At 38.8% G+C, this 22,422-nt stretch overlaps 1 protein-coding gene across 1 annotated transcript in view; it reads right to left on the minus strand.

The window, feature by feature from the left end:
* Nucleotides 1-22,095, minus strand: part of gng7 (guanine nucleotide binding protein (G protein), gamma 7) — a 39,979-nt gene extending 17,884 nt beyond the window's left edge. The window contains exons 1-2 of the mRNA XM_067452339.1: nt 21,662-22,095; nt 15,805-15,866 (exon numbers count right to left, since the gene is read on the minus strand). The gene's annotated coding sequence lies outside the window, so the exon portion shown is untranslated. The remainder of the gene's footprint in view (nt 1-15,804; nt 15,867-21,661) is intronic.
* Nucleotides 22,096-22,422: the final 327 nt, after the last annotated feature.

A 22,422-nucleotide genomic window follows, 5' to 3' on the forward strand; every position in this document is an offset into this window, starting at 1 on the left:
ACAGCTCCCCTGCAAAAGGCTTAGTATAATTTATGACTATGCAAACTGCCCAAGGCTACAAGAAAGGCAAGTTTCATCTTTGATCCAGAGTCTTGCAATCTTTCAGGGAAACCCTGAAAACCCTACCTCTTTCTCTTTAATCTGATATTATAACTCCAGGAAGTGACTGTGGTGTTCTGCAGTGTTACAGAGCTTGTTTATCTCCCCAAACAGTACACTAGATGACCTCTGTGACGACCTCTGTGATGACCTCTTTGACATCTTACAAGTGCCAGTTCTGCTGACAGACACCCTCCCCCGCTGACCGTTGCACTGCTTAACTTGAATCTGCACTCCATGACGCACATTACACGCATCTCCTGCAAGCTCTATGTATACAAACAAGAGACCCATTAGCATGGTTCAACACGCGGTTCAGTTAATGTTCTCCATTCCTCCTTAAAAAATAAATACAAACCTCTTCAATGACTATGACATGGTCATAGACAACAAACTAAATAAACCCTTAGGGCTTTATTGCAGTTTGACCCACTCGTTGGCGTTGCAATGAAAAGCTGCAATGAAGCCACTCAAGGGAAGCCTTCTCCTATTGTAAACATGCACAGGTGATTTGTGATTTTGAAGCAAATATGATGACTTGGTAATGATTACATAATTTACAAACAGTCAGGCCAATCCAATATGGCATCCAATACATCAAAATACATCAAAAATGATATAATAAGTTTTGTGAATGTGATAAAATGCTGGCAAATTACCTAAGGGTAAGAATTAACTAAAAAACATTGTTTTCATTAATTAAAATAAAGCTGAAAAAATAATAATAAAAAGTAAGTATTAGAAAATTACTGAAATAAATAAGTACTGAAATAACTTAAACTAATATACAAATATATATATATATATATATATATATATATATATATATATATATATATAAATGATTATTAGGAACACCTGTTCCTAAAACGATTTCTCATTAATGCAATTATCTAATTAACCAATCACATGGCAGTTGCTTTAATGCGTTTAGGGCTGTGGTACTGGTCAAGACAATCTCCTGAACTCTAAACTGAATGTCAAAATGGGAAAGAAAGGTGATTTAAGCCATTTTAAATGTGGCATGGTTGTTGGTGCCAGACGGGCCAGTCTGAGTATTTCACAATCTGATCAGTTACTGGGATTTTCACACACAACCATTTCTAGGGTTTACAAAGAATGGTGTGAAAAGAGAAAAACGTTTAGTATGGGGCAGTCCTGTGGGTGAAAATGCCTTGTTGATGCCAGAGATCAGATTAGAATAGGCCCCTGATTCAAGCTAATAGAAGAGCAACTTTGACTGAAATAACCACTCGTAAGACCGAGGTATGCAACAAAGCAATTTGTGAAGCCACAACACGCACAACCTTGAGGCGGATAGGCTACAACAGCAGAAGACCCCACCGGATACCACTCATCTCCACTAAAAAGAAGAAAAAGAGGCTACAATTTGCATTAGCTCACCAAAATTGGACAGTTGAAGACTGAAAAAATATTGCCTGGTCTGATGAGGTTCGATTTCTGTTGAGACATTCAGATGGTAGAGTCAAAATTTGTCGTAAACAGAATGAGAAAATGGATCCATCATGCCTTGTTACCACTGTGCAGGCTGGTGGTGGTGGTGTAATGGTGTAGGGGATGTTTTCTTTGCACACTGTAGGCCCCTTAGTGCCAGCTGGGCATCGTTTAAATGCCACGGCCTACCTAAGCATTGTTTCTGACCATGTCCATCCTTGTGTGACCACCATATCCTCTGATGGCTACTTCCAGCAGAATAATGCACCATGTCACAAAGCTCGAATCATTTCAAATTGGTTTCTTGAACATGACAATGAGTTCACTGTACTAAAATTGCCCCCACAGTCACCAGATCTCAACCCAATAGAGCATCTTTGGGATGTGGTGGAATGGGAGCTTCGTGCTCTGGATGTGCATCCCACAAATCTCCATCAACTGCAAGATGATATCCTATCAATATGGGCCAACATTTCTAAATAATGCTTTCAGCACCTTGTTGAATCAATACCATGTAGAATTAAGGCAGTTCTGAAGGCAAAAGGGGGTCAAACACAGTATTAGTATGGTGTTCCTAATAGTCCTTTAGGTGAGTATATATAATAATAGATTATATTTATAATGCAATTTTCATTCCGAAGAATCTCAAAGTGCTTTAATATATGAACATGAATAATATATAATAGTAATAACTAATATAACTAATTATAACTTAATATAATAATATAACTAATAAAAATAAATATTAAAATAAAAAGCTAATGCAAATATATCTACTCATTGAATGCCAAAATGATTGAACAATCAACATAAAGGAAGAATAATTTCCATAATATTTGCTTAATTGTGTCTTCTAAATGTTAGTGATGCTTACGACGATTCCAGTTAAACAAATCACACACAAATATTAGGGGTGTACGAAAATATCGATATACGTGAATATTGCAATATTATTTTTGGCGATACTGTATCGATTCTCAAAAACACTGTATCGATATTTATATATTTATTTCTTTACATCCAAGATTCGTGGGTTTGTGTTCGGTTGAAACCACAGAATGTATAACACCCAACCGCAAGATGGCAGTGTTATCTCAGAACGTATAACTGAGCGGAGCCGGAGAAGCGCAAGGTAAAAGTGTGTGCATCGCAAGTGTTTGCATTAGCAAACCCAGCTCTCAATACGATAGAATTATTAAGCTCCTGCAGTATACAGAGCTGAAGTGTGGACTCTTTTTGCCTTCAGCTAAAAAGAAGCCAATAAGGAAATCGACAAGAATCATTTTGTTTGCAAATAGGTCAAGTTAAAATCTAATACTCGAGAAACACATTGAAACAGAGAGCTCGCTTAACATCCTGACGTCACCCTCGCTGCTGAGAAGCGTTTCGATAGAATGTACTGCAAGTTTTCCTCTCAGTAACAAAATAAACACACATCAGAACTGACAGCGGTTGCAGCAGAATGAAAGATCATAGCGATGTGGATGCACCAGCTCTGCAGTTCAGTACTTGAAATAGCACTTTATACAATAGACTGCTTTATAGAAAATAGCTTAACTGTATTAAATATATAAAACAAACAGTCATTCAGTCATGAAATGGACTGCACTTTCTGTTGTTAAATAGCCACTGCTATACTGTGAACCTTTAAAACATATACAGCAGTCACTTTACATTTGACTTTACTCAGATTGCACAAAATAGTGATTAGTGATATAAATTATACTGTATTAATTAAATAAAATCTCGTGTTCACTTGTCTCGTGTCTCGTGTTTTAGGCATATGGTTGTGTTCTTTATTCTTTTAAATTATATATTTAAAAAAAAAAAAGAAATATCGCAATATATTGCCTCTCTTACAATATCGCAATATATTACAATATATCGTATCGTAACCCCTGTATCGTGATACGTATTATATCGCCAGATTCTTGGCAATACAGAGCCCTAACAAATATAACACTGCAAGCTCATTAATATTATTACGGTCATTTACCTAGATTGAGTTAGCAGAGTTCAATTTTTTTGTACCTTTTGAAAAGCATCCATATCACGCATATGTACATTGACCAATAAATAGCACAGTTCCCATTCTAGAGTAACTGATTTATCTGTCAGTTAATGAAGTGGAAGTCACAAAATGATTGAAATGCCTACCCTTAGGTAGAACAAGTCATTATTGTACGGGAGACGTTTCCTAACCGAAGCACATGGAATCAATTGCACATGACTTGTAATGGAGACAAATCTTGATAATTACTATGGCAGGAATTGAGGCAACTTTAATAAAGTGACCATTCACTGATGTCACACGGTTTTATAAATGGTGACCAAGGGGGAGAGAAAATGAGACGGAATGTTTAGAGTCAGTCTACGGTCGCTCTCTGCGTCTGTCGCCGCCTAAAACAGCAGGGCATTGGGAGATATACAGCAGGTCGTTTCGCACCTCTGTCGTGAAACTGCGTAAAGCAGGCGGTTCACATGCACGGCAGAGGATTCCTGACCTGGTCCCTGTTGGACTCCCGCTGAGAAGGGCTGTTGCAGATATCAGCTGCACAGGTGTCAAACCTCACTCCTGCTTTCCCAAACAAGCCACCCTCAGTGCAAAGAGTGTAACTGACTTCTCTACCACATGCCCCTCCCTGCCTGTTTGAATAGAGCACAGGGAACCAGGACTGTTTACATGCAAAGGACCTAAAGTAGAAAAGCTGCTAGGATGATTCAAGATATGTTATCAGGACAGGTGACTAGGTGTGAAGTATTTTTGTTGTTGTTGCAAAGTTGTTGTTTTTTTGTTGTTGCAGCCAACCAAAAAAAATGTTTCCTGTAAATGTTTTTAAAAAAGATGTCAATATACATTTTATTGTGCATTCAACACATTCCCTTGACCTTAAGCAGGTAAACAAATGAGAAACAGTCTTTGAGCCTCTTCCTCTATTTCAAAACTACCGGTAAAGGCCTGGTCAAGCGCCAAGCGTCAAGTGTTTTGTTTTTCCCTTAAATGCATGATACTGAACTATTCTATCTTGCAGGACTATCTTTTGCATTGATCAAACTAGGGCTGCACATATAAAAAATATAAAAAAATGATTAATAGGTAAAACAGCACTGAAATAAAGTATGAATCTAAATACATGAAATGTATTGCATCATAAAGTATTTAAATTTAAATATTTGATTAATAAATAAAATGTCATACTAATTTACCAGTAAGTGATTAAAGGTATTACTAAAATCTTAAATATTTTAATTTTAATTAACAATGCATTATTTTAAATGCTTTTAAAAAAAAATCAATTCTCTTAGGTCATATCAAGCAGAGAAAAGAAATCTCATAATCATGCAGCCCCAGATCAAACTGAATGAGTGCTGAATTATGTAGTGCTAAACCTTTGGCCCTGGTTTGCAGGACAGGACTCAGTGTTGGGAAGCCACACCTCTTCCCTCAAATCTTCCACATGGTGAGGACGTTTACACAGCGCGGAAAGGCCCTTAAATTAGGTCAGTGCTCTGGGAGCTTAACCTACTTGCTCAAGTATGAGAGGAAAACGGTATTTATCACCTCACCAACATATCAGCCCAGCCTTTAAAAGGTGCTGAAAAGAAAAGGAGTATGATTAGTAATTAATAAAAGAGAGCCATACGAGAGAAGAGAGTTTGTTGTTTCAAGTGTTTGGCCGCAGGACTGAAAATTGTGTTGGTGGCAAAACACCCAGGTGTCAGCTGCGGCACCCAGTACCCGTGATTGTGCTCTGGGGGGGTTTAGTGCACTCAGTCAGGATTCCCTCGTCTAGTTAAGGGAAGGGTCAACTTGTGTTTGACATGGGTCAAAGTTGAGTCTCATGTGCCAATGATCACGGGTTAGTCACCACAATATCTCCCGCTGCATAACTAGCCTCAGGACACCCGTGAAATTCCCAGTTGCCTTTTAAAATTTGAAATGCCTCAAATGTGAGAATGTATGCTATAAGAGCATCTATGATCACTTAAACATCAATTACAAAATCCCAACTGATGAGGAAATTTCCCTAAAAGACACCTGAGCTTTGCTCTCATAGGTTCTGTGCTGGATATATATATATATATATATATATATATATATATATATATATATATATATATATATATATATATATATATATATATATATATATATATATATATATATATACATTTTCACCCATTTTTGACTTAACTCAATGCCGCCTTATCCAATGGTCAGCAAAAATGAATAAATAAATACAATTGTGAGATATACTGTTGTATGCACCTTTTGGCATATCCTCCAGGCATTCTATGCATACAGAAACAGTATACATACTGCAGAACTACTTTTATGATGGAATGCAATCCCAAACATTCCCCATGCTCGTAACATGCAGCCACAATGCAAAACAGTTCAGAATTCACATGAACAATGAAACACTAACAAACTGCATGTGTTCCTATATTTGGATATCAGCTGACTTGCGCATTATACAGCTGGCTTACTCAGATAGGTAAGAGATAGCAACATTAATGCTTCTGAACTTTGAGTTGAATGATGTTGCAGAAGCCTTACATCAAGGAATAGAAAGCAGCACAGACAGTAGCTTACAGCTAGTACAGCAGACAAGGACATTTAAAACACTGATTATGCTATCAAATCAGCTAGAACATGGAGAAAATAATAGAATAAAAACAGTCTTTTTCGTTTCTGATGTAATCATCAACTCTGAATATAATGCACATCCTGGACAATTCCTTTCCGTGTGCAAAGTCTGCAAACCAAATCAACAAGAAACAAACAAACTAGCCGAGCGTAATGTTTTTACAAGGAAGAATTAATAAAATTCCAGGAAGAGCAGCGCTGCACATGAGAACAGCATTCCTGCAGCGCTTATGCAGTTCATTGGAACTAAAAGCTATTCAAACTATGCGTCTTTCCTCTAACCACAAGTGTAGCACAGACATGGAAGAAAACTTACATGCAAATTTATTTTGCAATGCAAAAAGAGCCCGGGGCAAGTAATGGCAGGAAATATTTAATTATTTGATATAACACTTTATTGACATACTAGCATACTGCTTAATATACTATAGATTCCAACAATAAATGTGACTCTTGACCACAATACCTGTCATAAGGGTCAATCTTGAAATTGAGATTTATTAATCATATAAAAGCTGAATAAATAATGCTTTATAATAATAAAGCTTTCCATCAATGTATGGTGTGTTAAAGGTCCTGTTCTTCGTGATTCCATCTCTCAAACTTTAGTCAGTGTGTAATGTTGCTGTTAGAGCATAAATAATACTTGTAAAATTATAAAGCTCAAAGTTCAATGCCAAGCGAGATATTTTATTTAACAGAAGTTCCCTTTCAAAGCCTACAGCGAACAGCCGGTTTGGACTACAGCAGGAAGAGCAGGGATGTAATGACGTCACTAGAACCGTTTGTTGACTAACCCTCCGCCCACAAGAACACGCAAATTAGGGGGCGTGGTCTTGTTGCTTTCCCACGTGGAGAAGAGCGCGCATTCAGCGCTTGCATCCCCCCCGTTATGGTAAGAGGCGGGACCTTACCGGGCAAAGTGCGCTAAGCTGCTGTCCAATCACAACACGGGAAGCGCTGGCCCAATCAGAACTCGTTACGTGTTTCTGAAGGAGGGACTTCATAGAACAAGGAAATCATCGGGCCGTTTTTAGGACAGAGAAAACAGCGCTGTACAGATAAGTAAATTGTGTGAAAAATACTGTGTTTGTTTACACGTGAATCATGAACTCATGTTATATTGCACACTGTAAACATAATCAAAGCTTCGAAAACACGCAAAGAACGGGACCTTTAAGATAGGACAAAATCTGACTGAGATACAACTATTTGAAAATCTGGAGGTGCAAAAAATGTAAAATATTGAGAAACGCCTGTAAAGTTGTCCAAATAAAGTGCTTAGCAATGCATATTACTAATAATAATAAATTTTTATATATATTTACTGTGTTAAATTAAAACAAAATACAAAATATCTTTATCAATCATGAACTTTACTTAATATCCAAATAATTTTTGGTATAAAAGAAAAAAAAGTATCGTTTTGACCCATACTGCCACAAATATACTCGTGCGAATTATAACTGGTTTTGTGGTCCAGGGTCACAAATGTTTTACAAGAATAATTAGTATAGCAATTATATACATAACAATATAATACATCATGTTTATCATTATTATTATTATAATTTTATGAAGCATATATATATTTTTTTTATATAGTGTCGTCTCTGGGATGAATGCCTTATGCTCCCACAAAAGCATCCGCTAAATGCATATTGTAACTTAAGTGTAATTCTAGAAAGTATTGTTGTATTAGTCTTACTATTAATAATGCAACTATATGAGATCCCTGCAAATGTGCATACAACGTATTTTGCCTACTAAACAGCACTAAATAAAACACTATATAGGAGGAGGAGGAGTGATGGAGGCGGCAGTGTGCAAGTAGTCTATGCGCAATGCCCTGAACCCCCAGCTGCGATGCATGAGCTTAGAGTGGGCTGCACACTCCCCCTCCGCACATGTAGGTGAGAGTGGGAGACTGATCTATATGCTGGGGAGTATGTGAGCGCAGTATGAGAGGCAGAAGGAGGGAGAGCATCAGCAACCGTTACTCACATTCCTCTTTCAACGACAAAAATGAAAGCGAGTGGAGAGCAGCAGGAATGCGGCCAACTGTCGAGCTGAATAGGGATTTTTAAATGCAGAGGAGATTGTGAGGAGGCAGTAAAAATAATGCTACCGAGTCCAAATCACACATATTACTCATTATTTTTAGATAAGCTTGCATGTCAAGCTCTTGGCATGCCACTCTTTGTCTTAGATGCAAACATATTATATAGCACACTATAAAACCTGCTGCATAATCCTGCCATGTGGAGCCTCAGGGACGTGATATAAGCTGTTACAAAATGAGTGCAATCCCAAGAGATCCACAACAGACTGTTTATGCAACAATCACTGACACATGTAACCGAGGAATATTAAAAGATATCCATGACGGTTCATCAAAAATGTTCATCTGCTCTGCTGGAAACTGAGGGGGGGCTGAGGTGCTGACTCATATTTTGAAAGCTCACTACATAAATAGCACAGTCATCATGACCTAGCACTTTTGAAGCGTTTCTCTCGCAAAGCCTTTCATAACATGTTCAGCTCTTTCACAACACAGACAGAGTAAAGGACTTAAGTGTGGGGTATTCACCACACATCCATCTGTCGAATTACAACCTTGCCAAAACAATCACAAAATCTATCACAGGTTACGTAGCTATTTTCAGCACTGAAAAGTTGTCACATGCTAGCTGGAGAGTTGCTATGTAAAGATTTACATTTGAAATTACCCAACAGCTCATTGTTTAACCTGAAAGTCAATGCAAGCCTTGAGCCTTCCTGACAGTCTATCAGACACTAACAGACGTCTAGTCATCGTATGGTTAAAAAAAAGAAGTTACCACAGTGAAATTACCACAATGCCTTTTCTCATATGCTGAGCATTGTGCAATGCTTAAATTGAATCTACCGCATGTATTATTTGAGAAAGTTGTCACATGCTTGCTGGAGAGAGTTGATATGTAAAGTGTTACATCTGAAATTATCCAACAGCTCATTGTTTGACCTGAAAGTCAACGCAAGACATGCATGACTTGAGCCTGACCGACGGTCTATCAGTCACTGACAGGCGTCTAGTCACTGTATGGCAAAAACAGAAATTACCACAGTCCCTACAGTATAGTTCATGTCTACCTCGAAAAATAATCTCTAGAAAAAAAACCAGACACGTGTTTGTGTAAAATTCAGGGCGAAGTCTCGGAAGGTGTTTTCCCTGAAGCATGTTTTTCCAAACGGGACCCCATACTTTCTCCCCACAGTCTGTGAGTCAGTCAGCTGACGCAAGAGAGCAGGAATCTGGTCAGGGGTTTGTCTCGTCTAGACTGAGCAGAACGTAACTAGAGATGGAATCACAATGGAAAACAAAAGGAAAGCCTCCGTAGTGAAGTCCTATACTGCCACTCTGTGGTGTAGTGCAGGTACGGCACTCTTTGACTACGGAACTCTGTGGATGTATTTGTACAATATTAACATATTCCCCCAAAAAATTGTTTACTGTAGAATTTACAACTGCACATTTACTGTTAAGATAAATTATATATGCACAGTGGGGTTTAAAAGGTATACTGGTGACACTCACTTCTATTTTCCTTTAAAATAAAATAAATTAATTCATTAATTAATTTATGTAAAAAAAAAATCTTTCAAGCTACACTGTGTAACTTTTTTTGTTTATTCTTAGCTAAAAACACTTAGATCTTTCAAAAATGTATGTGCTCATCAATGTATATTTACTTTTTACTAGCAATAAAGTATTCTCGTAAGTTTATAATATGCCAGTGAAAATACATACGGGTGAGGGGTTCGAATGCCGGTCGCCATGTTGCCTCTCCATCTTGAAGTACATTAGCCTTCAGAGGGCATTAAGAGGGACATACCCATAAATTCAAGCTTCGCCTTTCGCGTTTTAACACTCGATGGCACCGAGTCGAATGTGAAGAGGGGGATTGCCATGTTAATCTTGGACTAAATCGGCCACCGTAGGAGTTGAAAAGAAATCGGAATTGAGAGGAACAGAAACTAAGGGTGCGTTCACACTTGTAGTTCGGTTAGTTTGGATCGTTTGGTCCGGAACAAAAAACAAAAACAAAACATAATAGTCCTGGTCCGCTTAGCGTTCACACGGGCATTTTTAACAGCGAACCTAAAGTTACCGAACCAAAGGCACAGGGAGACGCTCACAACCTGATTGGTCGGCTTATATGACGTAGGAGCTCGCTTACCGAACATTCAAAATGGCGCTGTGTGCGGATTACACGCGTGGGCATTTTATGCGTGTACATTTGGCATTATTTTTTACCAGAGAACTCATGAAGAGCTCATGAAATGTTCAAAACATTCAAAACAACGCTGTGTGCTGGATTAAACGCGATCATTTTATGCGTGTATGTACATGTGGCATTATTTTTACCCGCTGAGAACTCATGAAGAGCTCATAAAATGTTCAAAACATTCAAAACAGCAGCAGGATTTCCACTGTTGTGCAGAAAAGAGACGGCCGTTCTGTCGTCTGTACCTGCTATGGGCAACACAGGAACTTTGATGAGAAGAGCCAGGTATGCTTTTTGTGTGTTTTTTCTAGCATTTTCGAAACATGCTCGTCTGACCAAATATTGATGAGGCTCTTCCTCGTTGCTCCACGTTTGCCCTCTAACGTTAAAGTTACTCATTTTGGATACACCGATCTTTCCGCGTTGTCAAATCAGCTGCATTATGCGTCGCATCTTGTGACATTATACGTCCGGTTTTTGGTCCGTTTACGTGTTTGGTCCGTGTTGCGTTCATATATCAATCGAACCGCACCAGAGTTCGTTTGGAAGCGGACCGAGACCCATCTTTTTAGCGGTTTGGTGCGCACCAGGGTTCGGATGGCAGCGTTCACATATGTTCAAATGAACCGCACTAACCGAGCAACCGCACCGGGGTTTGTTTTAATCGAACCAAACATGACAAGTGTGTACGACCCTAATATTCACTAGATGGTCATATACCTTTACACCGCTAGAGGGGGAAAATATCACACAGTGTAGCTTTAAAGTGTTAGTTCACCCATTGTCATTAATTACATTTCTGTCCATCCATTGACAGCTACGCAACTACCACTTTGATGCTTCAAAAAGTTCAAGATCGTAAAAATAATCCATATGAATACAGCGATTTAATTTTTCAAATTTTCTGAAGCGACATGGCCACTTAATATGATAAACAGTGCTGCATATCACACGAAAATGAACCTCATTGGTTCTTGCATGTCAAGCAAACATGCGTGACTAAAATGTTTATATGGGAATAAAAGCCTAAATTCAATCTGTTCATCATATAAACCTATCGTGTCTTGTCAGAAAATGTGGACTAAACCACTCAATTCGAATGTAAATTCCACACAGGGGACAGACATGAAATGTGCCGGGAAATCTATTTGGTTGTAGTTTAAATGAAAAACTGCAGCACTCTTTAGAGTTAGTGTCGCTATAGAGTTAGAGCAGGTGAATGAGGTTTATTGGTTTCTCAGAAAGAGTATGATGCGAGCTCAGTGAGCTAAATCAGTAGCCGGTAAGAATAGTCTTGTTTGCGGACAAAATAAAGCGGTGCAGGTATGACTACTTTGCAGGCCAATACGCAGAAATGAGCATTTTAGCACTTCTGGTTCGATGACCTTTTTTTTCTTTCTTTTTATGGGATCAGTTAAATGGCTGTGTTAAATGAAATAAGGTCTGTGGTGAACACAAGCTCAAAACACTAGCACATTTTATTCTACCACATAAAATGCATCAGTATTACCCCAGCCGTTCTTTCAAGCTGGTATGTGTCTTGAAAAGGGGGACGCTAACAAGTGGCTAACGGGACTACAGAGGCTGTCGAGGAGATTAAGGGTGTTTTCACACTTGGTCCTTTTCAGGGGTTTGAGAGCGGTTCACATGATTTTTGGCCCATATGTGAACACTCCAGACCATCTCAGACCACTTTAAAGCTAAACTGTGTGATATTTAACCCATCTAGCAGTGAAACGGTATATGACCAATCCAGTGAATATTAGTTTCTGTTCCTCTCAATTCTGATTTCTTTTTAACTCCTACGGTGGCCGATTTAGTCCAAGATTAATATGGCAATCCCCCTCTTCACATTCGACACGGTGCCATCGAGTGTTAAAACGCGAAAGGCAAATCTTGAATTTACGGGTATGTCCTTCTTTAGCTAATGGCGACCGGCAGTCGAACCCCTAACCCGTATGTATTTTCAATGGCATATTGTAAACTTACGAGAATACTTTATTACTTGAAAGAAGTAAATATACATTAATGAGCACATATATTTTTGAAAGAACTAAGTGTTTTTAGCTAAGAATAAACTAAAAAAGCTACACAGTGTAGCTTTAAAGCCGAGACAAGCCGAGACAAGCCGAGACATCACGGGAAGTGGTCTGGGTACGGTTCGATCTCATCTTATGGTACGGTTCGCTAAAAACACGCAATCTGAACAACAAACCGCTCTGGGCTTACTTGATTTTTTCCATTCACAAATTCCAATGTAGTTTGGTCATCAGATGCCTTCGTACAAATCGGCTGTTCATCGTGGCTGATTCTTCTGACAAATCTCTACAAATTATTAGTTCACAACATACACGTTTATTGCAATTACAACCGCTTCCAACCGGAGACACGGCTGCGTGCCTTGCCAGTTTAAAAAATGGGGTTACGAGCACCTGAAGCGCATGCACAGAAGCCAGCTGTCACAGTGTGTGAAATAAACGGAATCATTTTAGAGCGTCTTATTGCATTTATTTTAAAGCGTCAAAAACACAAGTTTCACATAAACAGGTGGTTTTGTCTTAAGTGAATGTAAACATCTGCATTATCAGCCTAATAAAATAATCAGTGGAGTGATACAGTGGAGAATTCTTTTTTCAAGATAAACTAACTTAATACTTCATTCTAACTAATTCTAACTTAATTCAACAGCATTTGTAGCAATGTCATTAAGTAATAATAATCTTCACAAACAAATATCTATAAATAAGCGAATAGGATCAAATGTTGAACAGCATAGGGTCAGCCATCAAACACTGAACTGGACTAGATCTAAAAAGCAACAGTCTGAACATAAAGGGGTCTGAGACCACATTCCTGCTAAAGGGGACCAAAAAGGATCTGAGTCCTTTTTCAGGGACAGGGACAGTGTGAACGTAAAGAGAACTGGGTCCTTTTTCACTTGGTTCACTCCTTGGTCCACCTAAAGGAGTCTGAGTTTGAAAGAGGACCCAAGGGTGAAAACACCCTCAGTCCGCTTTTACAGCCTCGTTATGCTCATAATTGTGCTCTTATAAAATATTTTCTAACTTGTAGTCAGAAAATGAGACGGATACTGCTCTATTGGGCTGTGATTAGGGGGCGTGTTCAACCGAACCAGGAAACAAAATGCCTCTGCACTCAATTGGATAGACTTGCAACCAATAAGAGGAATGAAGTAAGTGAGGTATGTTTACTTAAGCGACGCATATTAGTCAACAGAACTCAACTGCACGCACGCTGGAAGATGAAGATGATGATGATTTCTTTGCCGATCTTTGCCGATGTTGTCAAAGGAATTTAAGGATACCCGGAGTATGTACTAACACGATCATAATATTTGAGAGAAATAGTAAAGGTGAATGCATATACAAACAAGTTCTCCGTTTAGGATTAGAACCAATTCAACCCTAACCATCATCGCATAAAGCCCGCCCTGACAATTTGATTGGTCCGAACAGCTCTGGTTCCAGCATAGTTGCTCCACACCGGATCAAGTCCAGACCTAACTTCCCGACCTTAAATGTTGTGGGCAGGGCAAAGTTCGGCTGGCATCCAGACTAATTCGAACTCAGACGTTCTGGAAAGATGTTTTTAGATGAAAACTGAAAGAGTTGTCGGAAGCTTAGTGATGGTGACGTTGAACTCATGGGACCGTGGTGTAGTTCATTTATAGCCTACCTTTAGCTTTTTTTACTACTGTCAAATGCATTTCGGCTTCAACATTCATAAAAGACATGTTCATCTGTGTTCTTTTGGTCATCTCAATTATCTTGATGGAGAAAATGTTCAAGTATCATAAACTTTTGTTGCTAACAGAGCTTTTTTTTTTTTTTCATTGCGACAATCTTAAAGTGTATGAGAAAATACAATTGGGTTTTTGTTGAGGGATCCAGTGTGATGCCAATTGTGACCTCAGTGATGCCATGAGACGTCTTGACTGCACCCAGGGTTTAAATTAACACTCACCAGCACCAAATGCAAGTATATGAAACAGTGACAGACACCAGTTGTCCTGTAACAATTTTTAAAAATTCTACCAATGCAATATTGTGACAACATGAACGTGAACAGACATGAACGATGCTCTTTAAAGTTGACGGGTCATTGCTGGGTCATCACAAACTGGGTTTCAGCCTTTCCAATGTAAAGTGCTGAAACACGCAGAAGAGAATTCGTTACTCACGCCCTGTGTGGGAAGTCTAAACATCACAAGGGCACACCCTGAAAGCCACATCTCAGACAGCGCACAAAGCTGAGCTCTCTTTCATGCCTTCCTGCTCTTGAATGGACAAATTCACTCTCGACGAGTATCCCAGTAAACATGGTTAGTTATGTCTTAAAGGAACACTCCACCCTTTTTAGAAATAGGGATTATTCAACTTCTTTCCTACATTTAGATATGTGGGCAAATGTATTTTTGTCTCAGTGCATGCATTGTTTTAGTTTGGCAGGGTCGCCGCTAGCTTAGCTTAGCATAATGATGATTCCTATGTTGCCAGCTAGCATGTTGTGGAAATCATTAATTTGCAAAATAGCTATAAAAGAATTTTGAGATTTACACTACACCTTTAATAACTAAAAACGGAAAACTTTTTATGCATTTTGGCAGTTCATTTACACGACCATGGCATTTTGTGGGCAAGAAAATGCACACTTTTGAAAACGGGTTTCAGCGATTATTGTGTCCGTCTAAACTACAAAATGCTTATGCGTATTACACGTTCAGTCTATGGCCACATAGATTTTCTTTACCAAATGTCATCGCCATCGGCCTTGCGTGAATAATACCGCATTTTTAGTCGTTTTTGCGGACCTGTGTGAATGACAATGGTGTTGCAAAAAAAAAAATGCACAAAAAGTTTCAAAACACTGTTGTCATGTACTGTAAACACACCCTGATTCTACAAATGAAAACTTGTAGCTATGCATACAAAACAGTTGAAGTATGGTAACAAAGCAAACAAAGAAACAGTTAAAGTTATCCTAGCTCTCCTTTCATTGTTTGATTTCTATAAAAAAAATACACATGAACTGTCTATATATCAGCACTGAACCACTATGAGGACTCATCTATCTCTATTATCAGAACTGAACTGTGGACTGGGTGGTTGCTATGGACACAGCTCATTGTAGGCTGCAGAGTAAATGCATGAATCAGTTGAATATAGTTACTTTGACACCCCCATGTGGTCAGACTGCATCAGATTACCTGTAGGCCTATGTATACAATTCCTTGTCAATCACATACAAACATAACCTGTATCTGCATTCTTTAAATTAGATCAGTATAACTCGTATTAGACTTTGTCTTACCTGGATGATGGAGAGGCTGTAGACTAAAGTTGGCTCAGGTACCTGCAGGTAAGTTTGCTCGTCTATAAAACACAAGCACAATACACAAATCCTGTTTTTATTAGAACAGGAAAATATTCATGTAACATGTTATTTACCTATTTGACCATCTTTTTGCGTGGTCACTACATAATCTTATTCTATATTAAAATTGTGTTTAATCTGTGAAGAGTATTGCAAAAACTGATACATTTCATTAAAAAGTGACATATAAAAAGGAAATGTAAAGATATACATTATAAAAACATACAAAACAAAAATGTTTTAAAAAATAATGGCATAATTCATAGACACTTTTTCAATGAAAAGATAGGGGGAAAAAATGTCATATTTGATTCACTAGAGGGCAGTGTCCTGATGCAGGGCCACTAACATAATTTATATAATACAGATTAGGTCAGAATTAGCATTATTGCGATTTTAATCTGCTTTTAGTAGCTATGCGGAATTAATCTGCACCACCACCATCTGTGAGGTTTTTAATCCCTCTCTAATCATGACACAGAAACATGCTCAGACAGGCTTTATCCAAGCAAGTGTAAACATACTGTAAATTCTACCCTTCTGTTTTCACATGGGTTACTGACTGTCAACTGGTACACCTTTACACAGTATCATAGTTGTGAAAACCTTTACTTTATAATCCTCTTGTTCTTTGCAACTATTCATTCTAAATAATTAAAGTTTGAATATCATTGACTTAAAGCTGCACTATGTAACTTTTCCATCCGCTAGAGGTTGCCTATTCAAAACAAAGGCGTAGTTTGATGACGCCAAGTTTGAGCGCAGAATCTTGGGACATAAGGTCTTAACCTCACAGCCACTGGAAGAGAATCGGGACAGGACTCTGGCAGAAATCATGTTCATTGATGCGTTTATTAACATTACTGTATTATGGAGCGGAGCAGGGTCGAGTGTTGTGGGAGCTGAGCAAGGCCGCTGGAGTGATTGTTAAAGGACAACTCCAGTGAAAAATGTTCCTGGGGTAATTAACAGATGGTTACCGAGTAGATCGTTCTCTGGGATGCGTTTTCATGAAAATTGAATGTAAAGAGTTTTATCTCTAAAAACAGAATAGCTTATAATGCTTGTCTATGGGGCAGAGAATACGTGAAATTAAATCGCTAGTTAATACCACTAACAAGTCTCAAAATAGCCTCACGCTAACACGGTAGCATAATGAGGGTCCCTACATCGAACCATTGAGAACGCTGTAAGTGTACAAAACCTGTTTATGTACAGGCGCCAACCTTGGAAAACACTCTCGAGGAGTCGAGCCACGAACGCTGTGCTAAGTGAGCTGATCGATAGGAATTAAGTTTGTGGAATCTAATTACATGGAAATTTTTCTTTTTATTTATTTAATTTCTCTGTTGTGTTCAGTGCTTTCTTCGGGAAACAACGGACCATATGAGATTCCAAATCACAGTTCATCACTTAGAACAGCGTTCGTGGCTCGACTCATCTAGACTTTTTTCCAAGATGGCGCCTGTCCATAAACGCTTGCCCCATAGACAAGAGTTATAAGCTAATCTGTTTTGATAAAACTCTTTACATTCGGTTTTCATGAAAACGCATCCCAGAGAACAATCTACTAGGTAACCATGTGTTAAGTACCCCTAGGTTCATATTTCACTGGAGTTGTCCTTTAATGAGATTAACAACAAACGGCTCACAAGCAACAGGGACCTTTATTATGACGGGACATAATATCCATTTGTGCTTTTCCAGTCACGAGTATGAGGTAACGCAGGTCTGTTTATCATATTAGATACATTGAAGTGCGTTGACAATGATGTTATGACGTTACTCTGTGCGTTCGCTCAGCGGCTGCTGTGACACTTGTTTACACTGCTAAGAGTAAAGCGCTTCTGCAGATATGACGCAATTGACAGGTGACTAATACGCTATGCTTAGACGTCCCGGGTCCTTGGTTAAAATAGCAATACTCTCACAATTTACAAATAGTTGGAAACATTTGGGATATTGTAAGAGCTCAGCTGAACAATATATATATGTGTTGTCACGATACCAAAATTATGACCGATACGATACCAGACTAAAATATCGATATATTGATCCTAAATCGATACCACAGTTAGAATAGAAGATATACAAATTAAATAGACTGCTTTTTTTTAGGTAGGTCTAACAGTCAGATAAGAAACTGAATAAAAAAAATGCATAGTAATTACATTTAAAACAACATTGGATAATGTTCTTTGTAAAGATTAAATAGCCTACAGATGAAACTATTAAAGTTACTCGAGTTGATCAGTCAAGAGCATTGTGATCGTTTGTCTTTTTGTAGTTTGAATAACAAATGACTGCGGTCCCTTTAAGACTAACGGACGCATGGATCCTAAACACTGTTCCTGTTACTCGTTCTTCCTGAACTGTTTGCGACTGTGTTTACGTTAATACTCTTCCAGATGTGCACTGATAATTCTTTGAGTGTATTTGACCAATAATAAGCTGGAAAAAGAAGCAAATGTTTGCACTTGTATCATGTCAGAGGCGGCTTTATTACGGCAGGCTGTGTGTGCGCTTCAGATGTGGAGCACGAAATCTGCGGGGATTAGTAGAATTAATTTATGTGCAATCCCGCGCGAAATTTAGACCGATCACACACTAACACTAACACACTGTCATGATGAAAAATTCCAGCAGAACACGCGTTCGCCGTGCTCAGAGGTTAACCGGGCTGAGTGAGAATGCCGGTGTGTGTCAACTCGCTTTCGGTCGGAGAGGAAAGCGCAGCTGGTATCGATACAGTAAAAACTGAGAATCGTATCGTGTCAGATATTCCAGTATCGATACATATCGAAATATCAATATTTTTGACAACACTAATATATAAATATATATATATATATATATATCTCACTGGCCTGGTGTTTTTTAGATATTTTACTGCCAAAATTCTACATAGTGCACCTTTAAGGTGTGTTCACACTTGGCATGTTTGGATCTATTAAAACAAACTCTGGAGCAATTGCTCTTTTAAGTGCAGCTCAGTTGAATAAGTGTGAACGCTGCCCTGGTGCGCACCAAAACAAGCAGACCAAGACCGTTGAAAAGATCCACTTCCAAACAAACCCTGGTACGCTTCAAATTAAATATGAATGCAATATGGACCAAAAAATGCGACCCTAAAAAGGACAGACATCAGAACCGCCTGTCACAAATTTGTGTGTGTGACGGAGGGATTCCTGCCGCTGTTTTGAGTCCTTTACATTTTAAGCTCTTTTTATGAGCTGTTCACAAGTTCTCAGCTGGTCAAAATACCAACATATGTAGGCTACGCACATACAACAAGCACATTTAGCCTTGTATGGTTAGAGTATTGTTTTGGATGTTCAGGGAAAGTTTGTTTTGGAAATTCTGTCAAGAAATATCCGTAATAAAAGTCCACCAATCGGGGTAAGAACATATCTTTAGGTACGGTGTTAAAATGCCAATGTGAACACTAAGCGGACCAAGACTAAAAAAAAATGTTTTTCCGGACCAAACAAACCGAACTATAAGTGTGAACACACCCTAATTATATCACTATGACACTAAGTCCCATTCCACACTAAATAGTATACTAGTCTAAGGGACTGTATAGTTAAACATTTCACAATTCACAATAAATCAATCCCATAAATATGCAATACTGCATTAAAAATAAAATAACCCAACATATTTGTAGTCTAATCATAACTGGCAGCACTTTCATCATACAGTTTCAAAGTTGTACACGAGATGATGAAATAATGTGCGTTACAGCTATAACCATTATTCATGTTGTCAAAACAAATATTTCCAACCAGGCAAACCAGAGTAGAAAGAGAGAGAGATGTGAGACGGCAAAATCAAAACCTATGAATAATTAATCTCATCTCATTCAGTGGAGCTCCGAGTATGATCCTAGCCAAGCAAAACAAAGTAGCAGGACCAGTTGAAAAACCTACTGCATTTCACTAACCATCTGTTACTCTACACAGAAAATGCATGGTACTACTGTTTAAAAGAAATGTATATTTTAATTAGCGTTCCTATGGAATAAGTGAGTGAGCTGGTTCTGTAATTAGTGCACAGTAACAGGTCTAGCTGTAATTATATTCACGTCCCTGGAAGACTAAAAAATATAGGGCACTTCAAGCCATCTGATTAGCTTGAGCTAATTGATTTTAATACAATCAATTTGGTAATACATTCAATAAATACACCAATTTTTTGATAATTATCAGAAACTTGATCAGTTCAAATAACTGCTCTTTAACAAAGTATGAGTTCCAAATGGAAACAAAACCAATATGGGCAGATGTCTTTATATTGTTATGTTTTGTACATACAAAAGAGGGGGAGGTGGTGCTTGCACCTGCACTAGACAATGTGACATATAACTGACCTGAAATACAGCATTAGATACATTGATAAGACATGGCAGACTGGACTCTGTAGAGAATCTAACCAGGCCCAGTGCACTGTGTACTAGCAGACTGTGAATTCTGTGGCTCAGTATGGTAACGTTGCCAAAACTTGATAATGGCTCACCATGATGTCATTTTCTATCATAGGAAAACAGGAGCGATACATCAGCTCTACAAATGTAATACATTATCTGTTGAACCTAGTATTGTAAAGGTTTACCTATAAAAAGAGATCTCAAAAACTTCTTGACACGCAGCACAAAACGAACATTAATATACATTAATATATTATGCAATTTGCTTCTCTATAATAATAATGTATTATCTTTACATTATCTAAATGTGATTAAACGTGACTAGTAATAACCATACTATGTAACTAAATTATATTTGGCATATGCACATTTATTGTAATAGACTTCCCAGAGGAGGATGAGCTCCCCCAGCTGAGTCTGGTTCTTCTCAAGGTCCCTGTTCACCTAAACATCTTTCTGAGTTTTTTTGTTCCCTTGCCACAGTGGTTTGTTCACTTGATTATATTCTGTACAGCTACTAAGAACGAGACGTATATATGGTTAAAAGGGCTAAAGAAAGAAGACTCACGTGCCTATTAAATTATGTACAACCTTATAAGTGAACTACAGTATGAAAAGCAGGCCTGTGGAGCTGATATTAATGCTGCTCGGCTATTTTTTAGTTTTTTGTTCAAAGTCCAGAACAGAATAACTGCATTCAGCCAACATTTTATCCTGACATCGTCACATTAAATCAGCCCAAAACGATGCAGAAGTGCAGGCAGTTGCATATCTGCCATAACGCACAGCCTTTCGCTCCAGAGCTCTGTTGCTGTTGGTAGGCCTTGCTCACACTGATGGAAAGACAATGCGGGCATTTTGACAAACGGTACACCATGTACGCCTCCCTGCCTATGGCTCTGAAGACTCCATTAAACGATGTATATAATGTGCAACCCTATAATGACCCGGCGCTGCAAATATCTGCCACAGAATTAGATAAAATGTAAGGCGTAAAGGTGTTGACAGGAGGCGCAGGAAAGCTTCTTCTCGCCTGTTAAGCTTTAGTTTGAGCCAGAGAGCAAAGATTGATTCATGCAAACACCCAAATGCCAGTCTTGCCCTCGCGGTTTTTTATAAAGCAGACATATAAAATGTACAGTCTACTAAATATTATTGATACGAAGCCCACTCCCCACCCCACCGGACAACGCTCAGAAAATTCAAGCGGTTTCGGATTCGTGACACCGGTGGAGTGGAGCGCGCGCCCTGCCTAACGCAAACGCATTGAAAAACACAGGCGTTTCGGCAAAGCAAACGGATGCTCGATTACAAACCTGAAGAAAAGGAAGGAAGGAAGAAAATAAGAGCTTGTTGTATACTCACCTCGTCTACAGTGATTGTGGAGGTAATTTAAAGGGCCAGGTTCGCGCAGAATTGTTACCCCCCCTACCAAACAAACACCACCCCCTCCGTGCACCAGTGTCCACCCAGTCAGTCCCCCCACCACTGGTGACAGCGTTCTCGCACACAAACTTGCTTTTCTCTCCTGGGAAAAAGCTGAGTCGGTTCTGAGTCAAATAAGGCGGCTCTTCGTTAAAATCGAAAACCAATCAGTTTCGCCAGCTCTGCCCTCTCCACCCTCATCGGGTGCCTACGGGTTTGGTTGCGTCCGTCGATGAACTGTTTCGATGCTCGATGGGATTTTGGGGGAGGTTTTGAGTTGCCGAGCGGTTTAAGAAGTACACTTTACGCAGCGGTCCACCGACCCAGTCTTCTACACATTTGGGCGCACCGAACTCGAGCCCGTCTTGCACTGCAGTATGCAGTAACGCCTACTGGCCCAAGAGGGCGCTAGTGTACAAACTCTGCTCGCACATGGAAGAAGAGCGACAACAAGGAAACAAAATATATTGAATTCATCTTCTTGTTAACAACATTTTATTTATATCAATGCAGATTCTCAAATCTGAAACCAATTTTGTGTGTTCTGCATGCTGACTGTATATTTTATATTACCAATTTACTAGATTATTATGTTTTAAAGTATAGTATCAGCCTATACCCCTGTATTTTCCCCATTTTCTTCCCTTTCTTGCGTTGTAGCTGCCACTTCCATTGCTGTTCTATAAAACACACAAATAACA

Source organism: Pseudorasbora parva, chromosome 9 (assembly GCF_024679245.1).
Source record: "Pseudorasbora parva isolate DD20220531a chromosome 9, ASM2467924v1, whole genome shotgun sequence".
Classification (NCBI taxonomy): Eukaryota; Metazoa; Chordata; class Actinopteri; order Cypriniformes; family Gobionidae; genus Pseudorasbora; species Pseudorasbora parva.